We start from the raw sequence: 22,645 nt of genomic DNA, 5'->3' as shown, positions 1-22,645 counted from the left end.
TTTTTAAATAAAGGTTTTATTGATAATGAGTTTCACATGGTATTGCTTTGGTTGAAGTTGAGGTTTCCCAAACCTAGCATCATACTGTGTATTGAATTAACTACAAACCTTTTTCTTAGACAAAATACAAACACTTTTTTTATTATTAACAAATAAAATTACAAACATTCAGACATCGCAATTCAAAACATAAAGTTATAATAAGGGAAATTGCAACTTATATAACATAAGATCAGGTATCAACGGTAAAAAAAACAATATAAACAAAACCATGAGGTAGACAGCGCAGTAATAATAAAAAGAGATATAAAGGAAATAAATCATTTTAATATAATTATCTTTTAGAAATATCTCACTAATTTAAAAATATACAGCATAAATATATCAAACTGCACCATCTGTCTAGACCCTTTGGAAGTGACGTCACACTCTAACCGTAAGTACACACCGCCACCGACTTGAGCTTCAAAAAAGCTCTAGCCGCCCCGCCAAGGACGCTTGTCAAAAAGTATGTGGAAACGTTGGCCGCTCTGACGTGGCGGCGTTCTCTGTCCAACCGGGAGAAGCACACGCAGCCACGGCCAATACACTGACACTAGAAACCTTTATAAATTATATACTGACAGAAGTTGTATTGTTAATTGGTCACAGCGGGGTCTGTTAGCAGTTAGCTCGCAGAGTAGCCGCCAGACTAAGATAGTGACTCGTGCAGAATTCACTGTGAGCGGACCATTAGAGACGATGTGACCGGCAGGTAACGTTAACTGGTCCCTATGTACAAACAACATTATATCATAAACAATAGGTAACCCAGCAACGGAGATTAAGAGCTTGTCCTCGGATTGAATGTTTTGGTAGGAACAAAAGTTTACATCGTATGTTTCTCCGGGATCAGCCAGCGCGAAGGACGTCTATAATCCAACTGGCGGCTGGCGTTAGCCGCTGCTTGCCGCTGAAACGCGTCATAGCTCATTACCATAAAGTTGAAAAATTTCAATTTTTAGATTGACACTCAACACGCTCAAAACGCCCAAAACGCGACGCGGACAGATCTGCCGCTCCTTGCAGCCAAGAGAAGCCGGCTTCCATTGAAAATGAATGACTTCCGGTAACTTTAGACTCTCAAGTCGGTGGTGGTGTGTATGTACGGTAATCGCACAAATTATGAACGCAATGACGGGCTGCAGAAGAGCTACGCTGTGGGCAGACGGCAAGCCAAATGCATACATGTTGATTCATAAACTATCTGCAGAGCAAGCATGTGTATCGACTGCATTTCTGGTTTAAATGACTGATAAATAATAAAAACATCCACCAGACACCATTTAAAAAAAAAACAGTACTTTTGGCGTGTATAGAGTAAACATATGTTCATATGTAAATGAGTAACGCATGTGTTTATTTCCACTAACACTAGAGTTGTGATGGTTAGAAAAGTGTAGAGAAGACCAAAAACAGCTTTTCATAGTTTTATTTGGTTTCTGTCCAGTTTGAATGAAGTGTGTAATACGATGCTAAAATGAATGTTTATTACATGGAGTCTGGTGGGTTGGCGATGCAAGCCTTAGAATATATATATATATAACACCCCAGTTTTGCTAAATTTTAATTTTAGTTTAATGGTGATGTCACGTGCCGTGTTGTGTGTGTGTGTGTGTGATACTCTTCAGGTGTGTGTGTGATTCTCTGCAGGTGTGCTGCTGTGGGTCGCGCAGCTGAGGCGGGTCAGCTGATTGGTGCCCGAAGGGAGAGAAGGAGCGGCTGTGTGAACTGCTCAGAGGTCTTCCAAGGAGAGGGGAGGCGGCTGTGTGGGAGCTGTTCAGAGCTAGGCCTTGCTGCCATGTGCCAGTCGCCGTCATATATATAGCCTGTGGTTGCCTGTTGTGGTGTGGACACAAATAAATCTGCCGTATTAAACCGATTGCTTTCGTCCCGGGTTTTATATTATAAGCTGTCTACGACCCCCGCCTAGGCTACTTTGCTACTTCGGGTCGTAACAGATATGGGGCTCGCCCGGGATCCTTTTGGGCCAGTTATCACTGTCTGATGCGGTAAGTTGTTCTGTTTGATGTTTATGTAGCCCTGTGTGCTGTCGCTCCGTGGCTTTGCTGGTGTGTGATTGTGAAGCTGCTTCCTCAGTCTAGATAGGGTGGTGTCCAGCTGGGCCTCATCGGCCTTTCCTTCGGACACTTGTTTATTGTTTTGCCTTTTTTGTTTTCGGGGTCAATCCTAGGCGGGGACTGCATTCTCCAACGGGGGCTGGCGTTTCAGGGTTTCGGCCGCTGATGTGTTGCTGTAAGTCGCCTCGAGCCTAGCACGGCCTCAGAAGATATTCAGGGTTTAGTATTGGATAGGCAGGTTCTGGGGAAGATTTGTTTCCGTGTGTGCAAAGTTGGAGGCTTGTTGTATGGGCATATCATTAATATCAAACATTACTCTTACCGTGTTCGGCATGATTGTAGGCTATTAGTAGTGGTGATGGCCGCTTTTCAATTTGATGAGTTTGTGGCGGACCCTACTTTAGGTGCATTTGACAAGTGTACAAAAAAGGATTTGCATGTGATTGCTGTACATTATGGTATGTCTGTGTCCGTTTCCCTCTGTAAGGCTGAGCTGAAAGCGTTTGTGTTTGACGGTCTTGTTAGTCAGGGGGTTTCTCCGTGTCTACCTGTGTGCGTCTCTGGCCTGCAGGTGAATGCCCTGATGCGACGGATCTGCCCGTTACTCCTGTTAATGAACATGAGGGGGGCGGTCAACCGCCTGTTACTTTACCAAAATTCGATCCATGTCGGTGGAATCGTCTCCGGGTTCTAAGCTGGATGCCAGGTTGAGGGTGCGATTAATGCGTCTTCAGGTAGAGAGGGAGGAGAAAGAGAGGGATTTTCAGCTCCGCAGAGAGCTAGAGTTGAAGAAATTGGAATTGGAAGCGGAGACTGCTTTGAGGATGCGTCAGATGGAGATACATGCTGGGGTGGGGGTTTCCGTAACACATCCACTGCTGGCGCGCATTCTCGCAGTTCTGTCAGTTTTGACGTGAGTAAGCACATTTCGCTGGTCCCTGTTTTCCGTGAGTCCGAGGTGGAAGCGTACTTTGGTGCGTTTGAGCGTATTGCTGCTGCCTTACAGTGGCCTAAAGATGTGTGGGCTATCTTATTGCAGTGCAAGTTAGTGGGTAAAGCTCAAGAGGCCTGTTCCTCTTTGTCTGTAGAGGACGGGCTGGCTTATGAAAAGGTAAAGAGTACTATCCTGCAAGCATATGAGCTGGTGCCTGAGGCCTATAGACAGCGTTTTCGCAGTCTTAGGAGAAGCCAGAGCCAGTCATATGTTGACTTTGCTAGAGAGAAAGGGATTCTTTTTGACAGGTGGTGTGCGGCGTGTAAGGTCGCCGATCTGTCTGCGTTGCGGGAGCTGATGTTGTTAGAAGAGTTTAAGAACTGCCTACCGGAGCGCACTACCGTGTATTTAAATGAGCAGAAAGTGTCCACCCTGCAGCAAGCTGCCACCCTAGCTGATGAGTTTACACTTACTCATAAGGTTGTTTTCTAGCAAACGTGATACTTTCCAGCGTGAAGTTATCCATGGTGCAGATCTTCCAGTGCCTTATGACAGCGTTCCTTTACGTCCAAGGTCTGACAACTATGCTTCTTTTGTTGGACTCCAGTGTTGATTTTAATGTGTCTGTTCCTGTGCATTCTGCTGTGTTTGAGGAATTTAAGCCTGTTTCTCTGTCGCTGCTCACTGAGGTTGTACAACACTTGAAACCTACCAATTGTGCTTTAGACATCATTCCTGCCAGGATGGTGAAGGAGGTTTTAGCACCATTGGGTCGAGTCTACTTACCTTTTTTAACTGTTGTCTAAGTTCTGGTTCTGTCCCAGAAGCTTTTAAACATGCTTTGGTTAGGCCACTACTTAAAAAGCCTAATCTTGATCCCAATGTGTTGTCCAATTTTAGACCAGTCTCACATCTGCCCTTTCTTTCGAAGGTGTTGGAAAAAATTGTTTTTAATCAGTTACAGGTCTTTTTACAACAGAACTCAGTGTTAGAAAAATTTCAGTCTGGTTTTAAAACGCGCCATAGCACTGAGTCGGCGCTTCTAAGAGTTCACAGTGACATAGCTTTGTCTGTAGATGCTGGGGATCCTACTGTGCTAGTGATGTTGGACTTGACCGCAGCTTTTGATACGGTGGACCATGTAGTCCTTCTTGCACGCCTTGAGCATTTTGTAGGCATTCAAGGAACTGCACTTAAATGGTTTAGCTCTTATTTGACAAGTAGGACTTTCTCTGTCACAATGGGTGATTTCTCCTCCTCATGTGCTCCTCTTTATTGTGGGGTGCCCCAGGGTTCAATTCTTGGCCCTATCTTGTTCTCTTTATATATGTTGCCATTAGGAGCTATAATCGAAAAGCACAACCTGTCATATCATTGTTATGCAGATGACCTGCAAATTTATCTGCCTATACAACCCAATGACAGTGTTGCACTAAACTGCCTCCTAAATGGCATTAATGATATCAAGTTGTGGCTATCTCGCAATTTCCTGACCCTGAATGAGGACAAGACCGAATGTATTATCTTCAGTACTAAATACATGTCAAACAATCAAACTTTAAGTCTGGGAGCTCTGACTTCATGCGCCAAGCAAACTGTAAAAAATCTGGGTGTGACATTTGATTGTAGCATGAAATTTGACAAACAGATAAGCAATGTTGTCAAAACAAGCTTTTTCCAACTTCGTCTCCTGGCTAAAGTAAAGCCTTTTCTTAACAGGCACGATTTGGAAAAGGCTATTCATGCCTTTATTAGTTCACGTCTCGATTATTGCAACGCTCTTTATGGTGGCCTCAATCAAAAATCCAGTGCACACATCACTCCCGTTCTTTTTACTCTACACTGGCTTCCGGTGCGTTTTAGAATTGATTTTAAAATTGCATTGTTTGTTTTTAAAGCCCTAAATGGCCTTGCCCCAAAGTATTTGTCCGAGCTTTTAACTTTGGGTGGGCAAAATCGGTTGTTGCGGTCTTCCAATCTGCGGACTCTAGAAGTCCCGAGGTCGAGGTACAAGCAGTGGGGCGATCGGGCTTTCGCTGTTGCTGGCCCAAAACTCTGGAACAAGCTCCCGCCAGACATTCGCATTATAACGGATGTTGTTCATTTTAAATCAAAACTTAAAACTTATTTATTTAGAATGGCTTTTAATACACAGTAGTGGTGTAACAAATTCTTCTTCTGATGATTATAGGTTACTTAATCTGTCTGTTTTTTATGCTTTGTCTGTTTGTTTTGTTTGTTTGTGTCTCACGTGAATGTTGTGTTTGTTTTCTTGATGATGTAAAGCACTTTGGACACCTGCTGGTGCTGTAAAGTGCTATATAAATAAATGTTGATTGATTGATTGATTGATTGATTTTGTCGCAGGTCCGGTCATCTGGTTGCTAACTGCAACGCTTGGAAGCGGAAGCAGCAGGGGTCATATCAAAAACAGCCGAAGGGTGTGGGATTGATTAAATCTTCTCCCAGAGTCCAATCCTTGGAATCCGTGGCTCCTGTGATGCCTGATGACTGTTTTAAACCATTTATCTTTAACGGATTTGTGTCTCTTTCAGGAAAACCTGAGGATCAGCATCCGGTGAAAATATTGCGGGACACTGCTTGTTCACAGTCACTGATCCTGTCTGATGTTCTGCCGCTGGGACCCAGCTTAAGCGCGTGTGCAGTTGTGAGGGGCATTGAGATGGGGTTTGTGCCGGCACCGCTATATCAGGTTCATGTACAGTCTGACCTAGTGACAGGGTTTTTTACAGTAGGCGCTCGGTCAGGATTCCCTATAGAAGGTGTTGACTTTATCATGGGGAATGATATTGCAGGGGGGAAAGTTTATCCTGTTCCTGAGGTGGTGTGCACTCCACTACCTGAGTCAGAACACGATGAGCTAGTTCGGGAACATCCTCATGTGTTTGTAGCTAGTGTTACTACTAGAGCGCAGGCTCATAAGCAGACTCAGGAGGTCAGCTTGTCTGACTCCCTGTTTGCTTCTGTATTTTCTGGGGAAGGTATGACCTCTAGTGGTTCGTTTGGCAGTACTTCAGGTGAGCCTGGTGAAAAGGATGATGCCACTGCATCTTTACCGCTTACTCGGGAGGCTCTTGTTACAGCTCAGAAAAATGATCCCTCGCTGGATAAGTGTTGGAAATCAGTGGTCAATATGACTGAGTGTAGTGGTCAACTGCCTTTTTTTGTGGAAAATGGGGTGTTGATGCGGAGGTGGACCTCACGGAAAGGGTGGGTGTCGACAGATTCTGAGGAGGACTGGGGGGTGGTTTTTCAGGTAGTAATCCCTGTTGACTGTCGACAGCATGTTTTAGCACTGGCTCACGAGCACCTATGGTCAGGTCACTTGGGCATCAGCAAAACCTATGATCGTGTTCTTAGGCAGTTCTTTTGGCCAGGAATGAAGGCAGACGTAGTGCGCTTTTGTAAAACCTGTGGTACTTGCCAGATGGTAGGAAAGCCTAATCAGCCTGTGCCCCCCGCGCCGCTGCGGCCTATTCCGGCTGTTGGTGAACCTTTTGAGCATGTTTTAGTCGACTGCGTAGGCCCATTGCCAAAAGCTAAGTCCGGGAATCAATTTTTGTTCACCATGATGTGTGTCACTACCCGTTTCCCTGAGGCCATTCCTTTGCGCAAGATAACCGCTAAAGCAGTCACTACCGCCTTGCTTAAGTTTTTTACGACTTATGGTTTACCAAAGACCATACAATCAGATCAGGGACAAATTTCTTGTCCAGAATCTTTAAGGAGACCCTCCATTCCCTCGGTATTTCCCACTCAGTGTCCAGTGCTTATCATCCTGAGTCGCAGGGTGCGCTTGAGCGCTGGCACCAGACTTTTAAATCCATGCTGAGTAAGTACTGTTATGAGACTGGGAATGACTGGGACGAGGGTGTGCCTTTTGTTCTCTTTGCTGTGCGTGATGCAAAGCAGGAATCGCTAGGGTTTAGTCCTGCAGAGCTGGTGTTCGGTCACAATGTGCGTGGCCCATTGAAAGTATTAAGGGAGAAATTAGTGGGTGATAGCTCTGGTGGAAAGAATGTGCTGGATTTTGTATCTTGCTGTAGAGAACGTCTGCATCATGCTACACGTTTGGCCAAGGAGTCGCTTTTGTCATTTCAGGGTAACATGAAGAGACGTTTTGATAAGAAGGCGGTCGAGCGACAGTTTGCTGCCGGGGACCAGGTGTTGGTCTTGCTGCCTACCACAGGCTCTGCCCTTGCTGCCCGGTTTTCAGGTCCGTATGTGGTGGAGGCTAAAATCTCCTCTACCGACTATGTTATCCGTACGCCTGAGCGTAGACGGAAGACCCGCTTATGCCATATTAACATGCTGAAATCTTTTCACCACAGAGGGGCTGACCTGTCAGGGCCAGAGACGACCCAAAATGTGGCTGTGGTAGGGGTTTCATCTTTTGTTGGTAGTTCTCAACCGGGACTGGAGGCAGACCTGATGACCCCTGTGAAAGCCATCTGTGTGGTAGGCTAGCCAACTCGGAGTTCTTGTCCAATCTTGACCAGCAGCTGTCCTATCTCCCCATACCTCATAAACAGGATGTGATTGGCCTGCTCGGCAGGTATACTAGTATATTACAGGATGTACCCTCACGTACAGGTGTGCTGGAGCATGACATTAATGTGGGTAATGCTGCCCCCATTAAACAGCATGCATACCGCTGTCCGCTTGCTAAAAGGGAGGCCATGAGGAAAGAGGTTAGCTACTTGGTAGAGAATGGTCTTGCCAAGCCTAGCTGTAGTCCATGGAGTTCTCCCTGCTTGTTGGCGCCTAAACCCGATGGCAGTCCTCGCTTCTGTACAGATTTTCGTAAAGTGAACGCTGTTACTGTATCGGATTCTTTTCCTTTGCCCCTTATGGATGATTGTGTAGACAGGGTTGGGCCAGCTGTGTGTATAACAAAGCTTGATCTTCTCAAAGGATACTGGCAGGTTCCTTTGACGCGGCGGGCCTCTGAGATCTCGGCTTTTGTCACTCCTGATGCTTTTATGCAGTATACGGTGATGCCGTTTGGCATGAAAAACGCCCCTGCCACTTTTCAGCGCCTTATGCAACATGTGTTAGGGGATGTACCTAACTGCAGTGTGTATCTGGACGACGTGGTGGTCTACTCCAGTGAGTGGGGTAGTCACATGTCCAGTCTGGAAACTGTTTGCCAACGGTTGGCGGACGCCTCCCTTACTCTTAACTTGGCTAAGTGTGAGTTCGGTAAGGCCACTGTCACTTACCTTGGTAAGCAGGTTGGCCAGGGTCAGGTTCGGCCTGTGGATGCTAAGGTAGCCGCGGTTATCTCTCTACCAGTGCCTAGCACTAGGCGTGAGCTAAGGCGTTTCCTTGGGATGACAGGTTACTATCGCTGTTTCTGTAAGAACTTTTCGGTAGTGGTTGCTCCTCTGACCAGGTTGTGTAGTCCTGTGGTTCCGTTCGTGTGGAATGATGAGTGCAGCCATGCTTTTAACTCTGCTAAGTCTCTCCTCTGTAGTGCTCCAGTGCTGGCTGCTCCTGACCTGGTTCGACCTTTTCAGCTTGAGGTGGATGCCAGTGCCACGGGAGCTGGTGCTGTGCTGTTGCAGGAAGGTGATGGGGACGTGTGTCATCCTGTCTGTTTCTTTTCCACCAAGTTCAAGCGTCATCAGTTGAACTACTCAACTATTGAGAAGGAGACCCTGGCGATGCTCCTTGCCCTACAGCACTTTAATGTTTATGTAGGATGCAGTCCGTTTGCTGTCACTGTTTACACTGACCATAACCCCCTTGTCTTTCTGGCCCAGATGTATAACAGCAATCAGCGTCTAATGCGCTGGGCACTTATGGCCCAGGGTTACAACATCTGCATCAAACACAAGAAGGGTGCAGATAACATTGTCGCTGATGCACTGTCCCGTGGGTGAGACTGGGTTTTGGGGGTCTTAAGTGTGTTTTAACGGATTAGGGTGTATTTTGTGATGATGCTCCAGGGGTGTGAAGAGGGGGGGGTTCTCTCTTATGGGAGGGGGTGTCACGTGCCGTGTTGTGTGTGTGTGTGTGTGATACTCTGCAGGTGTGTGTGTGATTCTCTGCAGGTGTGCTGCTGTGGGTCGCGCAGCTGAGGCGGGTCAGCTGATTGGTGCCCGAAGGGAGAGAAGGAGCGGCTGTGTGAACTGCTCAGAGGGTCTTCCAAGGAGAGGGGAGGCGGCTGTGTGGGAGCTGTTCAGAGCTAGGCCTTGCTGCCCATGTGCCAGTCGCCGTCATATATATAGCCTGTGTTTGCCTGTTGTGGTGTGGACACAAATAAATCTGCCGTATTTAACCGATTGCTTTTCGTCCCGGGGTTTTATTATTATAAGCTGTCTACGACCCCCGCCCTAGGCTACTTTGCTACTTCGGGTCGTAACAGGTGAAGTGTTAAGTGTCTTATCCCTCCAGAGAAAGACCTATTTATAACCTATTTAAGACCTTTCTGTTTCCAAGAAACATCTATGACGAACCTAGCACTAAACCAACCAGACTCCATCTAAAAAAAACAGTACTTTTAGTGTGTATAAAGCCAACATATTTTCACGTAGAAATTGGTAAAGTGTGTGTTGATTTCTACCAACACTAGAGTTGTGATGGTTGGAAAGGTGTGATTTTGGAGAAACCGTGCTTGATATCTGAATAGATAGATAGATAAATATTTATTGCCCATTCAGCCCAATAAACACCAAAGTCTTGTCTTCGGTTTCAACTTGTAATTATGTTTCTACGTTATAGTATGGCGATGCAGCATGGCCCCAAAGAGGTCTTGTTTTAAGCGATGTTGCTAACGTTAATTTACTGCAAATCAAAGTTTACTTTTCTGAATTTAAATTAGCGTCAGCGAAATACAAAACGGGGATTGTCGTATGTTTATCATTACCTAAAACTAACTGTTAGCACATGTATAACGCCAATAATGTCGTGCTACTGTTTGGCCCGTCAGTTTATAGTGGGCACATTTAGCCTTGACATGCACGTTGAAGTGTTTCAACTGATTTTGTCTTTACTAGGGATGAGCGAGTACAGCATTATCTGTATCTGTATCTGTTTACCACATGAATTATCTGTATCTTTACTCGGCCTGGGCGGGGCTTTAACAGGTATGTTATTTTAAGCATGCAATTGATATGGGTTGATCAGATATTGTTATATTTATTGCCGATTAGAAAACTATTTACATGACAGCATCAGCATTGAGCTTTAGATCAGTGGTGTTGTCATGGTAACAAACGAACTATATACAGTACAAGTTTTGCAACAATGAATACAACACCCGCGGTTGCAATTAGGAAGTAAAATGTATTCTACGGATCAAATATTGAATAAATTGGAGTCAGCAGACGGTAAAAAAAATAATAATAATCTGCGACAGAGAGAGACGCAACGTTTTCTACCAAGCACCACGTCTGAACAAACCCCACGTTTACAAGAAGTCTACTGGTTACTAAGTAAGTACTACAAACCTAAGTAATAAACAAACCTGAAGCTGAAGAAACCCTAAACGGTAACGGAAAAGACCCGAGTGACTGAAGGAGAGGGAGAGAGATCACTGTTCTCAGTGTTCTGTGTGTGAGTGAGAGTGAGCAGAGCGGAGCAACACAAGAAATCTGTATGTGTGTAGGGGAGGGGCACTGAGACTAGCCTATCACAGGACGCAGACACAGTCGGCTAGCCAATTAGGAGTTTTATTCAATCCGAGCACAGATATTGACTGTTTTACTCGTATAATACTTCTACTCGGCAAAAGTGCTTTATCCGTACCAGATACTCGTTTCAGCCGAGTATCTGGCTCATCTCTAATGAGTGTACTGTTTTCTTGCCCATGTAGATAAAATATATAAGGTGTCGTACCAGAGGCCTGGTATAGTATCACAGATTGTTTATGGTCTGAATTTTGTGTATTATTTCCTTTCCGGGGTCTGAAGCCAGCTGACCGGAGAAAAGTTAAACTAAAAAGGAAACACAAGGAGAGTAAGTACATAGAATACACATGGGAACACGAGGAATTGCACCCATGTAGCTGAAACAATGATCAGGTGAAGAGTGGGTGAAGAGCCGGGGTAGACATACGGAGGTTGATGATGATGGCAGGCAGGTGTGGCTACGAGGATCCGTGATTGCAGATGGGAGGCAGGTGTGAGTAATCAGCTGGCTTCAGACCGGAGAAGGGAAAGAAAACCAAACAAAGGACAGGGCAGGACGACAGAAGTAAAATAATAAAACAAAAATTCACGGCCAGCTAGACCCCAACCATGACAGTGATCATCAGACCTGATGAAGTGTCTCATGCTATTGAGAAATTGGCTGTGAACAATGCCTGTGATCTAGACCTAATAACAGCTGAACATCTGAAGTATGCAAGCCATAGAATGTCAATGTTACTTGCTATATGTTTCTCTGGATTATTGGTGCATGGCATATTACCTGACTATCTGTACTATTAGTCCCTGTTATTAAAGACAAAACCTGTGGGGTTTCAAGTATAGAAAACTACAGGTTTATCGCTTTAGCAAGCATACTCTCTAAAGTGTTAGAACAAATTCTATTTGGTAGACTACAATAATATACTAATATAAGAATATCCTACTGACAATAAGTTTGGTTTTAAAAAGAAACATAGCACCGATTTGTGTATGTATGCACTGGAAGAAGTATTCACCAAGTGTAAAAGCCATGTTTTCATGTTTCCTTGATGGATCCAAAGCTGTGCTAAAGCCTTGTTAAAGCTTTCAGCCCTGTCAGGTTTCATAAAAGAAAGGGTTTAATATGTATTCTTTTTTAATTAAAATGTGTTTCGATTATATCCTTAATTAAATTAAACAACAAGCCCCGCTCTCCTATTCGTTGATGAATTTAACGTTACTGTATTCTTTTGTGAGAGAAAGGTGGCAGATTGAGAAGATGTTGGCTCCGGCGTGTCTCCAATTCTCTCCCCCACACCAGACCCTAGACACCGTGGACGCAGACTTCACCACCGTGGCCTCAGACAACACCAAAGAGGGAGGTTGCCAATCATAGAGACTATGGCCAATTCCTTCATGCCAATTTCCACCTGTCCATACACTGCACCAGCCTCACCAATCCCCACTGCCTTAGGTATATGTTTGACATTGATGGCGTCATGATTCAGATGCGTCACACGAGGGGCATAGCTGCAGAGATCTGCTATTTGAACCTGTCCCGTGTGGTTGCCAGCAGGCTCAAAAGGCAGTACAGCTACCTCAAAAAACAAGTGTGCCTGCCACGCTGAACCCCAGAAGGCGTGGCGGCACTTAGAAATTGCCTTGGCCACAAAATTTCAAACGTGGCAAATGGCTACGTTCTGACGCTCTGCGCTGTCCCAAGCAGCCGGACTTCAGGCTGAAATATCCAAGCTTCTATTGCACACTTGTGGTTGAACTGCTATATGAGGTAACGGAAGAGTTTTTCCAACTCCTCAACCACCCGCCAGAGAAGGACATGTCCCGCCCCATTGTCTAGAAGCAAGGTACCACCAACCCCGCGTCCTACCGAGTACTCAAGGTGGATCAAATATTTATCCTGGGCCTCCTGGACCGGGCTGTGGAGAAGGCCAACAGCTGCAATTTTTTGCAGGTCATTGCCACCCTCGGGCAGTTTAGCCAGTGGGATCCTGACGTCCTACAGCTCAGCAATTTGGTCCTCCCCGATTCCGTGGAGTCCACATCGGTCCACCTTGCCTCAAAGGTGCTGGCAGTGGGGGAGGACACGCACCTCCTCCTCTCACGTTACGGCCTGCCGTCCCTGATTGGTGTGAGGGGGTCGCTGTTTTCCACTCTTGAAATGTAAGAGACATACAATTTAACGAGCAGGTGGTGCGGTTCGAGGGCGACGACGTTCCCTTCAACTTTGACCCAAGAGACTTTTTTGACCTCTTTGCCGCGGTCTGCTGTCCACATTGCAACCACCTGGCTGGCGTCCTCGGAGAGTCCTTTTGAGACAGCAAGGGCATGGGCCGATTCGACCGCTCATGGAAGTTATTCCAGGCGGAGCTGGCTCTGGAAGAGCTTTTCTTTGGGCATTTGCACTCAACAACACCCTGAGAACCAGCACGGTGATTGAACGGAGCGTTACACATGAGAGGGGTTTCATCGGGATGTCACCCCACAACAGCGCCAGCCTATAAGAATCTCCACCACCCCTCCATCACTGGACCAGGGACCCACTGCAAAAAACACGCATCGAAAGGCTATGGCCACTCTGTCAGTGTTTGGAAGCTTGACCGTCCGGGCTCGGCGCTGCACTGATAAGGGTTTTAATGATAGACCACTATGTGGAATGATCAGCTTCCCTTTACGGCCCTAAAGTCAGACACACCCCCTGGCAGGCTGACCTGAGCGATTGACGTGAAGAAATTTGCTGCAGACCTGGCCACCACACACAGCTTCCCTGTTCCTCACACGTTTAGCAGAGCGCGCACACTGGTGAGAGACGGAGGCTGAGATGTGGAGGAATGCCTCGTCCAAAGCTTCACGGCAGAGGCCTTTGAGGTCACAGACCTCCGGAGTACCAGAAGGATCTGGTGGAATTTCAAGGACCGGGCACAGTTCAGCCATGGGGACCAATTCATCTAACAAATTTCTGACGTGGCCTCCAAGACTCTCCAAGTCATTTCCGAGATCAAGCGGCGCTCCCTCTGCCAAAAAGCAAACACCTGGAGGTGTACAGAGAGCACAGCATGCCTGGATGGCAACAGCCTTACAGAGGCTCTCAAAGGAGATGAAAGGAGGTTTACTCATCAACACGCTGTCCTTCATATCCTGTGTGGCCTTGATACAGAATGGAGCCTACATAGACTATGTGCACCTTAAAAATCTTTGCCACCAAATGTGCCCTGGGGGGGTGTCGCAAGCCAGACTGCAGCAGCTGCTAATCCAGGAGAGTTCACCCTGGACAAAGTGACGAATGCGAGGATTTGGAGACTGCATGCGACAGTCCCCTACAAGGTTTGTTTTTATATGTTCATGTATTTTATTTTTTTGTTGCTTTTTCCCAAGCACTCTTTGTGTTTTTTTAAAGGTGCTGTGCAAATTAAGCTTTTCTAATTACTATTGCTATGATAACAATAGCTATTGCTATTAATTTTCATCATTATTCTATTGGTATAAATTGCAGAAACAAGTGGCCGTCATCCCATCCCTGTTACCAGCACCCAGCAAGTCGAAGGACTTTTTCCAGCACCTGGAAGATGTCCAAGCTGTAGAAGGCAGTGTCCCACATTGTCCCTCAGGAACATACCCCTTGTCCCCCCTTGGGCTTATTAGCAGGTGGTCACCCTACCTGTATATGAAGCCAGAATCTTACTGGCTGGCCTGGATTACAACAACCATGTTCACAGACCCCCCAAGAGAAGGCCTGATGGCTCCATAGAGTATGTGTAACATAGTTAAAAAGGTTCAGTTTAAATCCTACTAAATGGGACTACTCTGCCACCTGCTGTTGAAAAGTTGTATCTGCAGCAAACTCTATTAATGACAAAGGATTATGGGTAGTCCTCAAAGCAACGGAGGATTTGCCCCTAGGTAACGTGTCTGTGAATGTCTGTGGACAAAACAATGCTAACTTATTTGAAAAGCATGTAAAAGTTCAGCTAGATGTTTTTAGGTGAATATTATATGTGTCTATTTAATTTCGCCATGTTTTTATGAAGTTAACTGTCCGTTTGTGTTTTATCGCCAGTTGAAAATCTCCAGTATAGCTAGCTAACTTTAACACAATGCCGTCTTTCCAAACAAAGCATGCGCTGTTTGTTCACGTGAGATGACATTCTACACTATTGTCCTTTGTCATGAAGGCAGGTATGTTACCGTATGTTGTTGTAATATTTAACTTAAGGTTGAGGTATTTTCTACTGTTAATTTGCCTCCTGTGTGTTGAAATGTAATGACGTTGCATTATTGTTTTCATATAATTGTTAATATAAATTGGAAAAATGTAAAGGTAACAGTAGGGAATTTTGTGTAATTACATTGTTACATGTTTTGTTTTACTTTCATGTTTTGTCTTACTTGCAAAAGTAAGAGGGACAAGTTGTTGTTTCATTTATTTAGTTTGAGTTTAAGTCCACTATACGATCAATGTGAGTTTCAAGAGTAGTGCATAGTGTATGGTCATCCTAAAAAAGCTACGGAGGATTTGCCCCTAGAGCATGCGCTGTTTGTCCACATGAGATGACATTCTACACTATTGTCCTTTGTCGTGAATGCAGATGAGGAATAAACCTGCGGTTACAACAAACCTGACGGGCTCCGAGAGATTCAGTTGGGGATAGGAGACATCAGAGGTTACATATGCATAATGTCTTATCAGGCGTGTTCAGTAGGAAATGTGATTTGCACGTTGTATTGCAGACGTCTGCATTACAATCACTATGTAATGTCAGAACATAATCTGGAGTTATTAGCCTAGATTTATAGCCTTCTATTATCATCTGTATTTTTAAATACTAATAGACTCACACCACTACATCAAAGTGTGTGTGGGGGGTGTCAAGTTAATATTTATTTTTCTTATTACTTTACCATATCACAAAAGGCATAGAATATAGATATTTTCATCTGTTGTCTGTCAAATATCTGATTTCAGATATCGCAAACTCTATAATCCGAAGTCCAGAAAGTGGAGTCTGTATGTCATAAAAGAGGAAAAGGACTACCATTACATACAGAAATTCAGAGGGCGACTGTAAGGAAACGGGTGTCATCAGGACGTGGACTCCCTTGACTTACAACCATGAGACCAAATTCCTCGTCAGCATGGTGTGCCAGCTCCCGCCACGCAAGAGCTTTTGGAGACCCAAGTCAGCAGGGGCCAAGGTAAGAAGTAAATGTTTTGTCTCAAACCATCACTGCTACCGGTTACCTTCCTAATGAAAACTGGAAATTTATTTAATTAAAATAAGCCAGGCCACGTTTGGCAAGGCAGGATTCTATTTTTGATTATTTTTAAACATACGTTTTCTTCCCCTCAGGATGTAATTTGGAAATCAAATGTCTGACACATCAAATTCTTTATGCTCCTCCAACAGGTCAGACATGGCCCCAGACATAGAGGCACATGAAGGAATCGTCTTTTAGTCCAAATCAAAATGTTCACATCTTTCCTTGTGCAGGAGCATTTTGCAAAAAAACCTGATTTATTTGACCCATATGCAAAATAAAATATTTGTAAGAAATATTTCTAAGATGTTGATATTCCTTGGCTTAGTGAGCTTCCTCAACATTGCATGGCTAGTATTGACCCAGTAATTCATCATCATCATCATCATCATCATCATCATCATCATCATCATCATCATCATCATACTGCAAGTTTAGTGTTTTAAATTGATCCAAAGGGGAATTCAGTAATGTACAGTGCTGTTTTTGTTCTCACAAATGAGCAATTATGTACAAGTTGTAAACCCTTTATTGAAAAATATTTTAAAAACCTTTAATAGAAATAAGTAAGCAAGTGTTTTACATAAAGTATTTAAAGTTTTAAAAGCACAGCACACAGTAGCTATAAGTGGATGGGTTGCAGCTGTGCAGCTGGGAGCAGGTGAATCAGCTTGGCAGCAATCAAGAGTTGGGAGAGTGACGTTTATCTCACTTATGGAATGGCTCTTCGCCTGACTTTAATAAAATAACATCTGTGAGAATAAACCTTGTGACATTCACTCTGAATAATGACGATCCACAGGTGAATATGGTCTGGTATTATCACATTACATCAAATGCTCTTTCACTGATTCACTAATTTCAAACATATCTGGTGTTTGGGATCTGCAGAGATGCAATTAGTTGACATGTCTTGTCCTCCACAAGGAAATCATATGGCAGCTGCCTCACCCCTCAACAGGACAGGAAAAAGTGTGCCAACTTAAACAGGAAATACCAGGTGAGATATTATTCATCAGGAGATCAGTTCACATGTAAAGTATGTAAAGGGCCTGTTGTGTTACGCCTTACCATGCATGACATGTCTAGTGGTTTAAGTGTTTTCACACCTTTACTATAAATTTGTATGTTTATATTTCCCAGGAGCTTAAGTATCTACCCACTGGGATGGGGACAGGCAGGGGGGGAGGCCACTACAGCAATGAAGTCACCCTGTCCTCTAAAGAAATAAAGCCCCCAGAAAGAAAGGCACAGACACCCTGGTGCAAGGACTGCTTCAGTCTGACTATGAGAGCTCTGTCTCCCAGCCTTCCTTTTGTACAGGAGGCGGGGCCACCCACTAATGGCTCAATCAGGAACACCTGAGATAGGCAGAGAGGGCGAAGAAGATCAAGGGGAGAGCATAACACTGCAAACTAGAAAATTCTAACAACGGTTTGATGTGGCAGGGCACCTTTAATTAATAATACCATGGATCACCTGTGGATCTTCATTATTCAGAGTGAATGTCATAAGGTTTATTCTCACAGATGTAATTTTATTAAAGTCAGGTGAAGAGCCCTTACTTAATAAAAGTTAGATACACGTCACTCTCCCGACTCCTGATTGCTGCCAAGCTGATTCACCTGCTCCCAGCAGCACAGCTGCAACTCATCCACTAATCAACTCTGCACCATAGCAGCCACTCTCTGCTGGCCACATCCTCAGCTCAGCTTAGTCACTTGAACTGTGCCTTCATGTTTATGTCCTCATGTATTTTGCTTCTAACCTGCTTTTCCTCTGCCGTAGATTCTGTCTGCTTGCTCATCATAACCTTTTTCCATCAGATAATTCAATTTCTTGGATGGAATAGTGAGAAAGTATGTGTGTGTATATATATATATATATATATATATATATATATATATATATACACACACACACACAGTACAGGCCAAAAGTTTGGAACCACCTTCTCATTCAATACATTTTTTTTTATTGTCATGACTATTTACATTGTAGATTATCACTGAAGGCATCAAAACTATGAATGAACACATGAATTATGTACTTTAACCACAGAGAAAAAAGTGTGAAATAACTGAAAACATGTCTTATATTCTAGTTTCTTAGCCAATAGATCACAATTGCATCCTCATCAGCTAGCTCAAAAACAAAAGGAGTAGCCATTGATGTCAAATGGAATCTCCCACTTAAAGGGTTGTCCTCTTGGTCAGATGATACAGGAAGGATTGGGATCTCTACAACAGAATTTCGTGGCAGAAAAATTGCATTTGTGTCAGCTTATGCGCCTAAGTTTTTGATGGCAATTCCTATAATACGCTCACCAATCAAATGCTGGAGTTAACAGACTGTTCTTGCTGTGTGAGACCCAAATATTGATCGGTCGAATGCAAAGGCTACTAGGAACCAGGATCAGAATACAAATGTTTTGAAATCATGGGCCAGCAGCGTGGGGCTTATAGATATTTGGTGTTCAGTTAATCTCACCTGTAAGGATTATTCCTTTTTCTCAGGTAGACAACTCTCAATTCTTTTCCAGGATAGATTTCCTTTCTTCTCTTGAACCTGAGTTTACCAGATTTGACTCATTGTTACAATCAAGTTTTACTGACCGGGTAGCTTTAGCCGCTTTAGCCTCATCCACAGAGAAAGTGTTGGAGCTCAAATCCTGCTCCGGTCTCAGGGTCCAGATAAATACACTCAGAAACTAAGATGTTGATGAATGATCATTTATTCAATTGAATATTCCAGAGACAAGTCATGAAACTCAGCATGCAACAGTCACAGAGTTGTCTGACCCTCCTCACTAAGTCTTACACTCTTTATGTACTCCAGGGGAAAGGCTCATTAAACCTTGTGCCTGTTCTCCTTGTCTCCAAAGATAAGATGTGGCCTTCACTCCCATCCTGCAATTATCTCTCCCTAGGACATCCTGACCTGCTTTAGCAACAATAGTTACACTAAGAATTCAATTAGTTGCACAAGCAGTGTCCACTTCTCACATGTCATTAATAAAGCATTGGAGCCTTATAAGCATACATAATTATTCATGGTAAATATGTGGTTAATCATACTTCAATATATGGTTTAAACAAATATATTTCCAACAGGGTCCAAGAGCCAAAGAGACAGACAAAGGAAGGGGAGAGCTGTGACAGCTTGATCCAGGTAACTTTGTCTCAGGATATCTTATGCAGAGGTGGGTAGAGTAGCCAAAAATTGTACTCAAGTAAAAGTACTGTTACTTCAGAATAATATGACTCAAGTAAAAGTAAAAGTAGTCGTCCAAATAATTACTTGAGTAAGAGTAAAAAAGTGCTTGATGAAAAAACTACTCAAGTAGTGAGTAACTGTTGAGTAACGTCTGATTTATTTCTCAACACAAGCATCAACCAGACCGACAAAATACAAAATAATCTTTAGGCAAAATATAGTTCATCCAATCAATAAAAATAAATTAAAATTAATTTATTAATTACAAAATAGCTTACTTGAGAGACTTGTCACATCAAATAGGATGGATACTGCATGTGGAAAACATACTTTATGTAACCTAAAAGACAAAGATCCACCTCTCCACAGCAAAAACTAAAACTACCGCTACATTTCCTCAGATCAGATGTTGAGTTGTTGAACGCTCACATGTCCGTTTGTTTTGGTCGACACTAAACGCCGCATAATGTAGCTGCTGTTTCACACTTTTCCTAAAAGGTAACCACGCTTTCACTATGAGGCGGGGGGTGTCCTCCTGGTCTGCGTTGCCTTGGCGACGTATGATTCTGACGTCTTTGCTTTGCTACGACTGTAAAGTTAACCTGTCGCGCTGCTGAAACGAGTACGGTCACGTGACTGAACAACAACGTGTGATTGGTTAAGCACAGTCACGTGGTAGAGCCTTCAGCGGAAGACTCTCTCTCTGTCAAAATAAAACATTAAAATGAGGCGTACGCAGGGGTAAAAACAATGAAGCGTAGTAACAAGTAACGAGCTCATTGTAGCCTAATGTAGCGGAGTAAGAGTACAGTTTATTTTTCACTAATCTACTCAAGTAAAAGTAAAAGTATAGTGAATTAAAACTACTCCTAGAAGTACAATTTTTCAAAAACGCACTCAAGTAAATGTAACGGAGTAAATGTAACTCGTTACTACCCACCTCTGATATTATGTAATAAAAAGGATTCACACATCAACAACATTTTGACTACTAATTGTCTGAACCCTGAGAATGGAGCAGGATTTAGCTCAAACATAGAAAAATGCGCCATGTGTCTCACGGCCAATGCGTGAGAGTTGGCAGCCCTGTTTTAAATTGTAAAAATCACAGGTAAGTAAGTAAATTGATTGCATGCATAAATACAAGGAGAAAATGATCTATAATCCATTTTTAGTCATAATTTAGAACTATGACAAAGGATCACATGCATTGCCTGCAGTATTAACACATCGCCATACCATAAAAAATATGTTAGAGTATTCATTAATAAAAAAGATAAATAAGGACATGTATCATACTGTAAAAAATATTAAGACTAAATAGTTCAATAAACAATTATTTCCTTAATGTTGAACAGTGCTAACCCCACTTCAGTGTACTCTGCATTGCATTTGAAAATGACACGTTTTCTAACGTTAGTGTTTCTCTACTATAATTCTGTTTCTAGTGACATGGACGAAGAAGCAGAAGACATGGACGAAATATCCAGCACTCTTCTGTTCTTCATGAACTCAGAGACCACTGAGGATCTTGCGGATCTTGATGAGCTGATGAAGTGTGATGGTGTTTTAGAGGACCGAGAGTCACCTGGCTGAGGACCCATTCAATCATATATGACACTTCTTCTTGGTGTTCCTCCCCTGATTCAGACATCTCACATACGATCACACCCTTTGATCAGAATACTGATGAGGAGATTAAACAAGCATGCCAAAACGTCTTTAACCTAGAGAACCTGGGGACAGAGGCCACTGATTTTGGAGAAAAAGAGGAAGTTGGCTATTGGCCAGTTGGGTGAGCACAACCTTGACAATATTATAATTGTTTTTATTTTATTTTAAATTATATGGGAAGAATTCCATTAATTTAGTATATTTTCATATTAAAACAAGTTATTATTTTTTGGGACACAAGGTTTTTGCTTTAAATTTTACTAAATTTCTTAAAATCTGAACCAAGATCAGCCCCATATCATTTAGTTGTGAATTATTAATCTGTTGTTGACATGTGCTCCATAGTTTATGAGCAGAAACATGAGCTGTTTCTCAATGTCTCCTCGGTAGGACTAGTCTTTCCAAGTCACGTCCTTCAGAGGCAGGTCAGAGTCCTCCGTAGCATTCGGAGAAAAAAAAGGAACAGGCTAGCAAGTCCACGTCATTGCGTTCTTGCGTCATCGATTTGTTTCTCCGCCTTCACCTCCGCCCTGCATTTCAAAACACTGGACGGCGAAATGGATGTGGAACTCTGAACTCTGCTGTTCAATTGATTATATTATATACATACACACACACACACACACACATACACACACGAACATAATGACACAGACCAGTTAATGTAATGCATCTAATAGTTCACGTATACATTTTTCCGTAGCTGCTACTTGTGAATTTTCAAGTGTTCTTTGCTAGACGTGAAAACCTGAAGGTTCTCAAAACTGTTGAATAAACAGCTTGGGGTTGAGGAATACTGAACTACATGTAATCACACTAATAGTTCACGTATACATTTTTCCGTAGCTGCTAGTAGTTCAACTACCTTCACCTTGGAATCAAGGAGTTGACTTGCTTTTTGCTCTTTTTTGCACTATAATTAACACTTCTGAATTTTCAAGAGTTCGTTGCTATGTTCTGTTTCACTCTGATTCATTTATTTAGCCTGTTGCTACACTTATAAACACTTTCATGTATTTCCAAGTTTCCATTTTTCATTACTGTAATTAATTCTCAATTTTCTTACCTCTGTCTTTACTTAGAATTGGTTGACATGTTGTCTTCCAGAACATATTATTTATTTATGCTGTGGTTAAACTGCAAGTATTTTAAACTTCTACTTGAATTGTTGAACACTGTGAGATTGTTTTTTTTAATTCTAAATAAGAATGGTGCCTCAAAAAAAAAAATGTACGTCCTCTATACAGTTTCCTTGTCAGCTCTGCCTCCAGCAAAGAAGCCACAGCGCCTTATGCTAATGAAAAAGCTTACAGCACCAGGTATTCTCAGGCGGTCTCCCATCCGAGCACTAAGCCGGCCCAACCCTGCTTGGCTTCCGAGATTAGATGAGAGTGGGCGCTTTCAGGGTCGTGTGGCCGTAAGCAAGTGCACGGGTTGAAATCCAGCTATTTCTAGACGTGAAAACCTGAAGGTTCTCAAAACTGTTGAATAAACAGCTTGGGGTTGAGGAATACTGAACTACATGTAATCACACTAATAGTTCACGTATACATTTTTCCGTAGCTGCTAGTAGTTCAACTACCTTCACCTTGGAATCAAGGAGTTGACTTGCTTTTTGCTCTTTTTTGCACTATAATTAACACTTCTGAATTTTCAAGAGTTCTTTGATTTGTTTTGTTCCACATTGATTCATTTATTTAGCCTGTTGCTACACTTATAAATACTTTCATGTATTTCCAAGTTTCTATTTTTCATTACTGTAATTAATTCTCAATTTTCTTACCTCTGTCTTT

At 43.2% G+C, this 22,645-nt stretch overlaps 1 pseudogene; it reads right to left on the bottom strand.

Annotated features, from left to right (window-relative positions):
* Window positions 1-22,156: 22,156 nt before the first annotated feature.
* Window positions 22,157-22,275, bottom strand: LOC116681082 (uncharacterized; annotated as a pseudogene).
* Window positions 22,276-22,645: the final 370 nt, after the last annotated feature.

This window comes from Etheostoma spectabile, unplaced genomic scaffold, assembly GCF_008692095.1.
Source record: "Etheostoma spectabile isolate EspeVRDwgs_2016 unplaced genomic scaffold, UIUC_Espe_1.0 scaffold00018558, whole genome shotgun sequence".
NCBI lineage: Eukaryota > Metazoa > Chordata > Actinopteri > Perciformes > Percidae > Etheostoma > Etheostoma spectabile.
The sequence above is the reverse complement of the archived record's forward strand: the minus strand, read 5'-3'. Positions and strand labels throughout refer to the sequence as shown.